This window comes from Durio zibethinus, chromosome 9 (assembly GCF_047325235.1).
Source record: "Durio zibethinus cultivar Kanyao isolate XHJ-2024 chromosome 9, ASM4732523v1, whole genome shotgun sequence".
NCBI lineage: Eukaryota > Viridiplantae > Streptophyta > Magnoliopsida > Malvales > Malvaceae > Durio > Durio zibethinus.
This window is the reverse complement of record NC_143170.1, coordinates 27,093,115-27,106,062: the sequence shown is the minus strand read 5'-3', so window position 1 is coordinate 27,106,062 and position 12,948 is coordinate 27,093,115. Positions and strand designations below refer to the sequence as shown.

The following is a 12,948-nucleotide window of genomic DNA, read 5'->3' as shown; positions in this document are numbered from 1 at the left end:
TTATTTAAAAGTATGAAAATAATTATTTTTATTATAATAATTACACAAATTAATAATTTAAATGTTATTTAAAGATAATAATTCATAAAACATAAAAATATTTTATTTATTTTATAATAAATACAATCAAATTATTAAACATATTTATTTATTAAGTGAAATAATTTTGATAAAATAAATTATATAAAAAAATTCAAATTAGAAAACAAAAGTAATCTATTTAAATCACAATAAAAAATACATTATATTATATATAAAATATTAGAAAAAGTAAAAAAAAAAAAATTTTTTGAATTTGTTACAATGAATATTAATTTAAAAATATAAAAAATTTTATAATATAAAATAATTATAATTTAAAAAAATCAAAATTTTAATTCACATATTAAATAGATAACATTAATTATTATTAATTTTACATAATACTCACCTCGATAATAAAAGTTTCTCATTATTTTGGATGATAATTATATAACTCTTAAAGACAATGACCTGATAATTCTTGATGATTCAAAATTAATGCTATGTAAGATCATTAAACATTTTATCAAACACAATGATTTAATCATCATATGTAAATTATGATGATTTTTTTTGAATAATTATTTTATATCAAATACTACCTTATTCTTATTGAAGTTACAAAAATTCATTTGTCTTTGTAAGTATGGAGATTCGCACATAATTTATAATGTATTGTCTATTTTAATCTAAAAATCTTATAATTTTATTTTACAAAAGGTATCTCACATATTTTAATTTAAATCTTTACGTATGTGTATATATATATATATATATATATACAATCATATCATATGCACATATTTTTTTAATATAAAATTGAAAGCATCACAATCTCTTCATATTTAAATTTTGACTATCCTGTCAAGTCAAATCCAACAACAATATCAAGATCAAGATCAAGATCAAACTAAATGTTAAGATTTTGAAAATGACTCCCCATTGTATATTACTTAAGAACTCCTACGATATGATATTTAATTTTCATTAATTGGTGATCACTCACATTTAATATATAAAATATTATTTACTTTGATTCAAATATTTTATAATTTTATTTCATAAAAAATATCTCATAAATTTAAATTTATATGTAAATATAATATAATTTTGTAACTTGTTGATAAAATAATAAAATTTTAATTTTAATGATTAGATATGACAATTTCAAATAGAAAAAAGAACGCAACAACGTAGCTTGTGGGTTTGATAAATGTGGCGGATGGATCTAAGCATGATAATTGTGTCCATATTTTATTAACAGGGCCCAGATTCTAAAATGGATCCGACCCATAGCTATTTGCGGAAATTGTGGCGGATAAGTTGGGAGAAGAGACAGTTGAAAAGGCAGCAATCGTAAAATGAACGGAATTAATTTTTATAAATAAGTAATTGATTTAATCGGTTAATATCAATTTTTTTTATCGGTTAAAAAATTTTAAATTTAAATTTTATTAATGATTATTTGTTGGGATATATATATATATATATATATATATATTTTTGAGGTAAGGGGTAAAACCAAAAGACAGCCCAAGAAATGGCTTCAACACCATCTCTCATTCCATGCCAACATCTTATTCTTCTTCTTCTTCTTCTTCTCGCTACAGTCATACCAAACCCTCCATATTCAGCTACCATCTACTGGCTACAAAGAACTTGCCATCTTCACTCTTTAATTCAACAACATTCTTTTACAACAAAACAGCAACAAGAATGATTAGTACCTCTTTCAGAATCAAATGCTCAGCTTCTTCATCATCATCTTCTTCTTCTGCTCTTCCATCAGCTCTTCTTTTTGACTGTGATGGTGTGCTCGTTGATACTGAGAAGGATGGTCACAGGATTTCCTTCAATAACACTTTCAAAGATGTAACCCCAAGTTCTTCCCTTCCCTTTTTCCCTCTTTTGTAAATTTTTGGAAATGGTTTGATTGAAGGTAGACTTGATAATTCATGTATTTATATCATATAAAATATTAAAATTAATGTATTTTTATTATCTTCACAATCCATATAAACACGAAAACATAAAAAGTATATATATTTTTAGTTTTGTTAAAATTTATATATAAAATTATTATTAAAATTTTGAATCGTGTAATCTTTATGTGTACAAAAATATGAAATATATTTTTATAATTTTATTAAACTCATATATAGTTATTACTAACATGTACATATTTGTAACCTTTGTATCATATTTTCGTGTGATGTTTTAAATTGTCATTGAAATTTACATGATACAAACTGAAAGAATTGGGCGTTATATGGGATGTGGATTTGTACGGGGAGTTACTCAAAATTGGCGGTGGAAAAGAAAGGTAATCACTCTTAGTAATTTTCTTTCTTTTTTCTTTTTGCTTTTCAAATTAATAAAAATTGAAGCAGTTTTCAGTTAATTCTGTGTTTATAGGATGACAGCTTACTTCAACAAGACTGGTGGCTAGAGAAAGCTCCAAAGAGTGAAGAAGAAAGAAATGAATTCATTGCTTCACTTCATAAGAGAACAACTGAGTTGTTCATGGCCCTTATTGAAAATAGATTGCTCCCTCTTCGTCCTGGTGTAGCAAAGTTAGTTACTCTCTTACTTCTGTCAATCTATGCACTCTTTATTAATCAAATGTTTGTGTTTAGAGGATTCAAGTTCATCATAAATGTGATTGTTTAGCATATTCATGAAGAATAGCAAGAAAAATGAAGAATTCAATCACATATGTAGTGAAGAGATGTGTTTCCAAAGTTTGCTTGGAGCTTCCTCTGAATGCAACCATTTTATTGCTTATGATTGTCTCTCTTTTCACACAAAAGAAACTGTAGCATGGGGATAGGAGAAAGGGTTGTAAGTGTTGGGATTTGAATTCTAAACGTATGGATGTCACCTTTTAAAGGTGGCTGCATGAATTGGGTTAAGTTCCGAGTTCTTATGATTGTCGTTTGATACAATATAATTAATCTGATTTTGAGATATTTTAGATTCCCAGATTCTAGCCTTTTGAGTTATTAATATCATATTAAACAGGTTGATTGATAAAGCTTTGGAGAAAGGAGTAAAAGTTGCTGTGTGCAACACGTCCAATGAGAAGGTGGTATGCTAATCAGGTTCTACAACTATGATTACTGTATGATTGCTTTAGTTTGGCCAAGGATGATTTGCAGTAAATCTGAAAATTGCAGTTATGCTAATTCCATCATGACGCATTTTTTAAAGTCTCAAATAAACCTGGCACTTATATGGAGGGTTCTTATTGAATTCTCAAGTCTAATCTTCCTACAGTCCATTTGGGAGTCTGATTAGAAGGCTGCTTCCCCCCCACTATAGGTGTTTTTGGTGCAATGGGAATCCTCCAATCAGGCTCCCTAATGAAGCTTTAGTCAAATCCATTACACATTGAAGCTTGGTTATTGTATGTTAGGATTGATATAAAGAGTTTTGAGATCTTCTTATTGAATTTTATTGTATCAAATAGCTGAACTATATATGCTACTTTTAGGTCTCTGCAGTGGTTTCATGTTTACTGGGACCAGAGCGAGCAGAAAAAAATCAAGATATTTGCTGGTGATGTAGTTTCTTGTAAAAAACCTGATCCAGTGAGTATTTCATTACTGTTAAAGTTAATTGTAGAAAGGCAATGGAAACAAATGGATGTAAATATCATTTAGTTTTGCTCTCAGAACCTTCAAAACAGAAATATAACTTCAGTCATGAGTAATCATTATAAATACAGAAGAGGCTTCTAAATTCAATGCTTAATCAAGCATGCTTTATTTTTAGACGTGGCAATTTATGTATTTGTCAGTTTATTTCATGTCTAATATATGTAAAACCCGAAAATTAGTATGTCATAATTTATGTTCATATGCCAAACACAAACAAGTTATTTGGTTTTTACCCAACTCATATACGGTTTTTTGCTAAACTTTTGAATTTTATCACTATATTATATTTTTTTGATTATATCACTGTATCGTATTTTAAATCATCAGGTTTATTAATATGGTTAACAAGTGACCCATTACAATTTGCGTTCATATGTTTGTCTACATGAAGATGTATTATCTGCTGCTAAAGACTACATATTCTTTCTGGCAGGCCATCTATACATTAGCAGCAAACACTTTTGGTGTTGATCCTCCGAGGCATAGAATGCTTCCAATGCTTTCAAATTACTGACTCCTCAACCTGCTGGCAATTTTATGAAAGTTCCTATTCAAATGCTTATATTTTCTATTGTTAACATGCATTTGTTTTATGAGAAAAAAATGTTTATAAACGTTGATTTCTTTTCCCAATTTGTTCCTCAGCTGTGTTGTTGTAGAAGACAGTGCCATAGGACTAACTGTTGCCAAAGCTGCTGGAATGACTTGCATAGTGACAAGGAGCAGGTAACTATTTCTGCAGGCTTCTTTCAAGCTGCTTAAGTACTGTGCTTATTGCCCATACATGAAAAGTTCTCTTACCATATCCCAGCCCTTTCCCCCTTTCATCCTTTTCCTTGAAACCAATTTCTAGGTCTTTATCATCCTATAAGACAGTAAGACTATGAAAAGTGTCCTGAATCTTCCAATCATGCCATGCATTAACAATTCATGTTACACCCGGTGCGGGCCAACAACAACCGATTTGGGTTAGGGTTTGGGGGAATCCAACTTGAATTGCCCATACTTCCCTTTCTTTGTTTTCTTTTTATCGAGATTTTAATGTTTAAAAATGTATTTTAATTTTAGAACTAAATTAATAATTATTTATTAGGATAATAATATTTCAAAGACCTTCAAATCTTAAAAATATGCTCAAATCCAATATGAATGTAATCAAATACTTAACCATAATTATCCAAATTCGTATAAATATTTAACCCATAAACACATTTAAAGGTGAATTATGTCTAAATCATGTAATCTATTAATATAATATTTAACTTTTAGTTTCAAATAAAAACGTTTAAATGTGAATTATACTAATAATCACATGATCTGTACGTGTAATACTGAATTATTAATTCTAGATTAAAATTTAAATTCTTACGATCTCAAATACTTTAAAAACTACTATGAACATATATAATTTGTCATAAGTTTTCGTCAAATAAAAACAAATTATATGGTTACAAGGATTTCTTTGCATTTTTTGATGATTAGTCAAGCCGAAAAGCTGCTTGTGAAAAGCAATATGGGAAAAAAGACAAAACAATGAAAAAAAAAGGGCGGTTTGAAGATAAAAGATTCTATTCAAAGTTCAAACAAAGACAAAATAAGATAATGGAAGGATCAGAATAAGGTTAATAAATACTAGAAATAGACTGCCAAACCAATTTAAAAGCACCAAAGAAGACTAGCTTGAGAGGAAATTCAATGTACTGATATGAAAGACAAGCATGGGTTCATATCATGAGAGCGAAACTGCATCAGAATGGACCTTAATGCTTCCAAAATGAGTGATTCCTTCCACACCCTAAACCTTGGGAGGATTTATTAAACTTGACAATTCGAGTCCTCATATTGTATTTCATATCAAATACGATTTTAAATATAATATGAATAATTTTGAAATAAACATAATATGAATACATGAATGACATGAATAACTTAAATAAAAACATGACACGTTTATTATATTGTTACATGTAACACGATATAATTAATACTTTTGAAATTAATTTATATCTAACTAACACAACATGATATAATATGATTAATATAATTCTATACGAATAACAAGATTAGACACGATTAATTACTCAAATAATATGACACGACACAACATAATTAACACGATTATATACAAATAACACGATTATATACAACTAATTCATTTATTTAAATAAAAAATATCATTTAAATCAGTATTTAAATAAAAAAATTTTAAAAATTAAATATCTAATATATTTAAACACTAAAATAATATGATAAATATGATTATTAATTTATTTTTTAAATAAATTAAAATAATTTTTTAAATTTTTTTATGTTATGAATAGTATCATGTTTTAAGTGTGTCATTACTATTTGACACGAACACCATACAAATAATGTTGTGTCTTAATCATGTCGACATAATTAAGACACGAAACACAATTACATTAAATTCACATACAATTTTTTCCGTATCATTTTCTTGTTGTGTCATCATGTCGTGTATAAAATTATCAGGTCTAGGATATATTATGCTCTCCTCTTCTCTTGATACGTCGGTAGCTCTCACTGCCATTAGAAATTTGCTACAAACCAGAGGAAAATATGATGATGGGTATAAGATACAGATAAAGGGATTGATTGTAAATTGCTTATCTTAACAGTGGTATGATTTATTGGTAGAATGTTAGCTTTTAGTCCTAGTGACCAATGTTCAACTTCAGCTGATGCTGCTTTACAGAGGATTTGCAAAAGGTAGCCTAGCAAAAGATGAAAACATTAGAGGCTGAGCAAAAAGTAGTCATTAACGCACCACAGCCTTGCCTAGAGAGCTACAGGCATTGAGAATAGTCAGAGTTGAACCTAGTGATCATCCATATAATCTAGATGCCGAAATTCTTGAAAGGACCAGTATACCTAATTCCAGTTGCTACATGACAATTAGTCTAACGGGGGCATGGCTTAGATTGTAAGTTGATGGTTCAATGCTCAATAATTCATGTAGGTGCCTGCCAAAATTCCTTTGGCTATTGTATATATATCCCGCCTTTACTAGAAGTTTAAAAGGAGAAGATTACCCACAGATTTTTGTAGCCCAACATTATATTGGGATGTTGGTCGATTAGATTCTGGCTATGTGACATCCATCAAGATTCCTGAAATGAATATGCTTCAATGTCATCTGCAAAGAAACCAGCATTACATAGCAAGTCAAAAACAAATAGAAAAAAAATAAAACATACTTATTAAGTTAAAATTGTTTCCCCTGAATTCAGTTTTTGATTCTTTCTCTTGCTAGGGAAGAATTATTATTGCTTCAATGGATATACCATGAGAACCTGAACCATAACATCAATTCAACCAGAGTTTTGGCCATCTTCTCATCTTTGTACTGCCTATAACTGGAATCAACTTCATATACTTGGAATGTTTTGCATTCTTTGCTATAAACTACTGATCATGAGTAATATCTTTCTGATCTATTGATCCAACTCTGACTCAACAGACCATTCATTTGTCCTTTATTTTTCTTCAAATGCTATTTACCCATCAGGCCATCACACTGACTGTTCCTTATAAAATATTATGATTTTTTTCCTGTTAATAACCATGAATTGTACAGCATGGATATGATTGGTTGATATCCTTAATATCTATAAAGTAGTTTTCTCAACTCTATGATGGGGTTGGCTAGTATGGAGAAAGGTCAAGGAATGATTTATACTTGGCAGGTTACCAGGCCTAAAGCGGGAATGGGCATCCAGAAAGTTCATAAAACACTGACCTACCAGCTAAAATAGACCTAAGCTATACTGTCTTGCTTATCAAGAACAACACTAATCATTTGATTCTATAAGGCAGATAACTCAGACATCCAAAGTATATTCATGCAAATTTAATCTGAATTTAGACAATTACCTCCTAGCGTTGTGTTGATGCCAGATCACATTCACAGATAAGCTGTGGCCGATCTACTAGCTGGTTAAGGGATCAGAGCAATATTTTGAAGGCTTTCATTACAAAAGGATAGGCTTATTGGTCACAGAATGCTAAGATCATATTTTGGTGGGGTTAAGGATTAGAGCAAAATTTGTCACCTTCCACCGCAAAAGCAAAACCATCCAAGTGCTAACACTTGATCATTGCCATCTGACACCATATCTTGGAATAGATGAAGATCTCATGCAATCTCAACTTTTCAAACCAAAGGGCACTAGTAGACAGGATAGACAAGTCTCCAAAGAAAAATCAAGAGTGACTAACTGAGCTGTCATATAATGCAGAACAGGCATCATTGCTGACCACCATGAGCAACATCAGGAGTTTTACGATGCTTTTTCTTGTACTTCCAGAATTCATCTTTCTTCGTCTTCCTCTTTCCTTTGACCATGCCCATTTTGCTATTAATTATACCAAGTATAGCACTCCTGTCCCTCTTGTTCTGTGTTGCAGCTTTTACATCCAATATTGTCCTAAGCTTTTCATAGGACTTTATATCAGGAACTTGCCCACTTTTTACCATCTGTTTGCGATAATAGAATGCCCTCCTAAAGTCACGAACCTGAACAAAGCCATAGATCATGATTGAATAAGTGAAAGAATCGGGTTTTGGATTGAGAGTTGCCATCTCTTTCAACAGTTGCGGCAATTTTTGGTGTTCCCTCCACTTGCATATGCATTCATCAGCATATTATCTGTCATTACAATAGGTCGCAAGCCAATCTTCCCCAATTCAGAAAATAAATCCCTTGCTTATGCATACTGACCTTGTTTAGCAAATCCGTCAAGAAGACTGTTAAATAACTCATGTACCTTCAATTTTTTTACTGATCATCAACTTCCAAAACTTTCATCAATGTTTGAGTATCACCTACACGCCTAATGCATCCAATTTAGATGGAGGGCTTAGTTCCTTCTCGCTGCACCTTTCCATGCAAACCACTGATGGAATAAGCATGGTTAAGGGATGTATAAGAATGTGAAGTGGGTTTTTGCCCAACTTTTTTCATCCTCGAGTATGCGTCTGCAGCCCTGTCACTCATCTTCTTCTGTCTCCCATAGGCGCTAAGCAGGCAAGTATATGATTTAGCATTCAGCTTCAAGCGCATGTCCTACATGTCTGACAGCAGCTTCTCAACAATTCGGCTGTATGTATCCATAACTATGTTAAAGGAAGCAGATGTGAGTGTAAGGCCTTTTGCTTTCATCTCAGCAAAGAAGGCATCCACTTCCTCAATTTGGTTTGACTTACTATAAGCGTCCATCTAAGTGTTGTACACTACGGTATTGGAAGCAACCCCTTTCTTCTCCATTTCTGATTGGATTATAAAGGCTTCATTCTTCAGCCCTTCATCACAGAAGGACGTTATTATCACCCCCAAAACTTCAGCACTCCATTTACTCCTTTTCTGTTCATTCTTTCAAAAGAACTCCCATGAATCTTTTGCAACGCCTTGTTTTCCTCATAATTGTAATAATTATGGAGCATGTAACATGATCTGGTAGAACATTGTTTGCTTCCATTGCCTCATAGACTTTCCAAGCGTCATCATGCCTATATAAGTTCTAAAGAAATAAGAAAATGTCACTCCTACTAGTTTAATAAAGAGATGACTTGAATGTCTCTGAATTATAGTAAAATTTTAAAAATTTTTAATGTGCTATTTGAATTTATTAATTACGTATCTCATTTGAAACGATTTATATTAGGAGTGAATATAACATTAATTAACAAAATCATAATTCATGAATCACATTAAAAACTGTATAATTCATGAGTCATTAATGCCATTAACCCTTTAATAAATAGTAAACTGTTATCACCAAGCAACCACATTTATATGAACCTCCCAAAAACTTACCTTTTAGAGCACAAAGCCCTGAAATGGCAGCTTTAAAAACCTGAACATCGCTAAACGCCTGACTCTGTGGCAAATTCCTAAACAAAATCTCCAACGACGGAAACATAACCGAACAAGCTCGAGGTGAAACAAGACAAGGCTCCTGCAACCCCATCCATTCAAAAAAGTACAAGCACCCCAAAAGAACACCTTCCTTTCCCATCAATACCAACACTTCCAAGCACTCTTTTTCACTCAACTTCGCAATTCGTACAATTTCTCCCACGAAGCCTTCAGATAGTTCGTTTAAGTCCCCATGCATAGAATCTGTTTGTTGTTTTGCTTCTGACAAAATATCTTTTCCATCAGGCTCAGTTCCGGAGTCAAATTCAGGGTCAGGTAAGGATCGAATATCAGGTGCGAAGTGCCAAGAAGAGAGGCGGTTCTTTTGGAGGGACAATTTGCCTTGGCGTGGTGGGTCAGGAGTTGATAGGCGTGACTTGAATAATCTGATAAATGGTTCTTTTCTGTCACCTTCTTCTTCATCTTCCTCTTTTTCAAGTTCTGGGACTTAGGGTTATCTGTTTCTAGTTCTTGTTGTTGGGGTTCCTGAAAGAGAAGAGGTTTCGAAGAAGGATTATTTGGGAAGTGAGTGCGAAACATGAAGGTGAATGAACCACACAAGGTTTGCTAAATCAGGGACATGGTTAAAGGTTTTACGTATAGATATTTCAGTTCAGTGCACTATACTTTGCTCATCTTAGCGATGTGCTCTTAGTGAAACAGCGGGCTCCGGCTTGGCAAAACGCAGCGTTTAGGTGGTTGACAAAGAAACAATATTGAGCCGTTCGTTTTATGTGATGCGACGAGTCTGTAATTTCGAGGAAGGTGAGAAAAAAATCGAAAAAATTAAAATTGATTTGAAGTTATAGTATTTGATTTGATTTAAATTAATTTTTTATTTAGTTGAGATTAAATTTAAATATTAAAATATATATTAAATTGAATTTCATATTAAAATATAAAAAATCGAAAAAAATCGAATTATATATATTTTAGGTTTTATATATTTTTAAAATTTTTATAAAATAAACTAATTATTTTTTATAAATCTATTAAAATATATAAAAAAGTTCAATTAAAATAATATATAAAAATAAAAAAGTTTAATTTAAAATTTAATAAATTGAACAAAACTAATAAAAGTCAATTTAAATAAATTCAAAAAAAAAATCAATTTAAATTCAGATTAAATTTTAAAATTTATAATATTATATATTATCTAAAATAATAGAATCAACTCCTTATAATCATTAATTTCATATATTTCTTATAGGATTAAATTATTACGTATTAAGAGTTAAAAATTCACACTTTGCCATTTGATTTTTATTACTAAAATTAAAATTTCAACATTTTAACAAACAATTAAAAATTCTTAAGTTATAATTTAAATAATCAATAACAAAATTAAAAATACATAATAATATTTTCAATCAATTCGAAATTACAATGTTCATAATTAAAATTGAGAAACAACTTCCTTCACAAATAGTTTGGCAAGGTATCGATAGACTTCTTGGGTGGGATGAACACTATCCCAAAACAAAAACTGTGAAGGTTTTCTGCATATTGGAGTCAATGGATTACACAGGAATGAAACCTCCAGGAGTCCAGTGCCACAGCAACCTTTCTTTGTTTCTACAAACCCTGTTTTGCCATGCAAAACAGTTAAAATTTGGCATAATAACGTAAGTATTATGACTCGAAGAACACAGTTAGATTATTACCATATTGTTGAGGATGATTTATCATGTCAGCCAATGGCTCATAAACGTCTGCATACACAATCTTGCTGCATGGCAGCGTTGCTTGTATTTCAGGCAACAGTTTCACAAGCTTCTTGTTGTAAGATTGAGCATCTGAGTTCTGATCCTCCAAGCATTTTCGATTTGTTGGAATCTCAAATCTGACTGTCATTTGAATTGGTAGACAACCAATTGGAGGTAGGCCAGCTACAACCATTTTTCGGCATCCCAGATCATATAATTCCTATAAACTCAAGCACAGGTACCGCATATATGAATACTGCAGTTCAAATCTGTTTTCTTTTTGTTGCTTTGAGTCTCAGAGCTAGTAAAGCAAGACATTAGCAAACTTGTAATAATTTGAATTATGAGTTTTAAGCACCCAATATAAAACCCCCCAAAAAAAATACAGTTTCTCATCACGTGTAGACGAAAACAGAAGCTGAGATAAACATGAAGGGTAGCAAGCAAGAATAATAGGCAAGAACAATAGAATAGAACATTGGTTGTTAAACATCTAACTTAAAATCAATCGGCAATGGAATAACTTGAATATAAGTCTGACAAGAAACTAAATATTAAACAGATTTGAGTTGTTTCTACCTTGACGAAATTTTGTAGCCTTTGAAGCAGAAAACAATGGTACCCGCTGCTGTCAAACTCCAATCGTCTTGTTGGTATATCAAAGAAATTTAAAATAAGGTCATTAGTTCCTGCACTGATTATCACCAGAGCCTCACCAATGATGTTCTTGGTCTTCTCTTCTCCTACAACTCCCTTCAGCTTCTCCATGTAACTTTTAAAGAGCTCAACTTGCTTTGAAACCGGGATGACATTGGATAACACAGTGGTTAAATCATCGTATCCTGATCCAGCAGAGGCAAAGCTCACACCAGTGCGGAGCTCATTGTCTGACAGATTTGGTTTCAGGAAAGGAGGGACAGCCTCTTTGATTCCCAGAGAAGAGGCCACAAAGTCAGGCACAAGTTTCCCATCTGAAAACCTCCCTGTAGGAATGTGGCCTGGATAGTTTTTTCCATATGGGGGTTCATTGGCTTTAAACAATGTGCTGATATAGTTGTTATTACCGGTATCCACAGTTGAATCACCTAAGATGATAATGGCTGGGAACTTTGGCGGTGGCTTGATGGCGCTGCAAGTGTTGATCCAGGTCATCCAAACAAGTAGTACGACAATAACGAAGATGTTGGAGGTTGCCATCTCCCAACTTCTCAAGGAGAACACAGAAGCGGTTTTTCAAAGGAGAAATATTGAGAATATATACTTTATGAGTGGATTACTATTTAGATTTGAAACCATTAGATATTTCACTTCAAATTCTAATCTAAAATCAATTTGAATTTATTGGTTTGAAAATTTTTATTTAGTAATAAGAGAAATTATCACATTAATTGGACAACGAAAATTTTAGACTCGAACAATCTCTATATACGACTTATAAAATTAAAGAAATTCAACTGTATATATGTGTAATATAATTTTGTATGAAAAGCAAAATAGCGTAAAAGGAATGTCAAGTTAAATTTTCTCTAAAAGTAAAGTAAGACTATTGATAATAACCACCACACTTGAGTGAGGCCACAGTCTTCTAGCAAACAACGCATTTCTTAATATAGGTCTAAA

The 12,948-nt window shown here is 31.6% G+C and overlaps 2 pseudogenes across 2 annotated transcripts; one reads left to right on the top strand and one right to left on the bottom strand.

The window, feature by feature from the left end:
- The first annotated feature begins 1,527 nt into the window (after positions 1 to 1,527).
- LOC149516920 (CBBY-like protein) lies at positions 1,528 to 12,730 on the top strand (annotated as a pseudogene). The gene is made up of 9 exons (XR_016345272.1): positions 1,528 to 1,891; positions 2,272 to 2,344; positions 2,437 to 2,594; positions 3,043 to 3,109; positions 3,515 to 3,611; positions 4,114 to 4,160; positions 4,326 to 4,406; positions 11,489 to 11,566; positions 11,938 to 12,730. The product of XR_016345272.1 is annotated as a CBBY-like protein (transcript).
- LOC111313522 (pentatricopeptide repeat-containing protein At5g50280, chloroplastic-like) lies at positions 6,301 to 11,476 on the bottom strand (annotated as a pseudogene). The gene is made up of 5 exons (XR_016345369.1): positions 11,287 to 11,476; positions 11,034 to 11,206; positions 9,480 to 10,046; positions 7,575 to 9,221; positions 6,301 to 6,837 (listed from the first exon to the last, which is right to left on the bottom strand). The product of XR_016345369.1 is annotated as a pentatricopeptide repeat-containing protein At5g50280, chloroplastic-like (transcript).
- Positions 12,731 to 12,948: the final 218 nt, after the last annotated feature.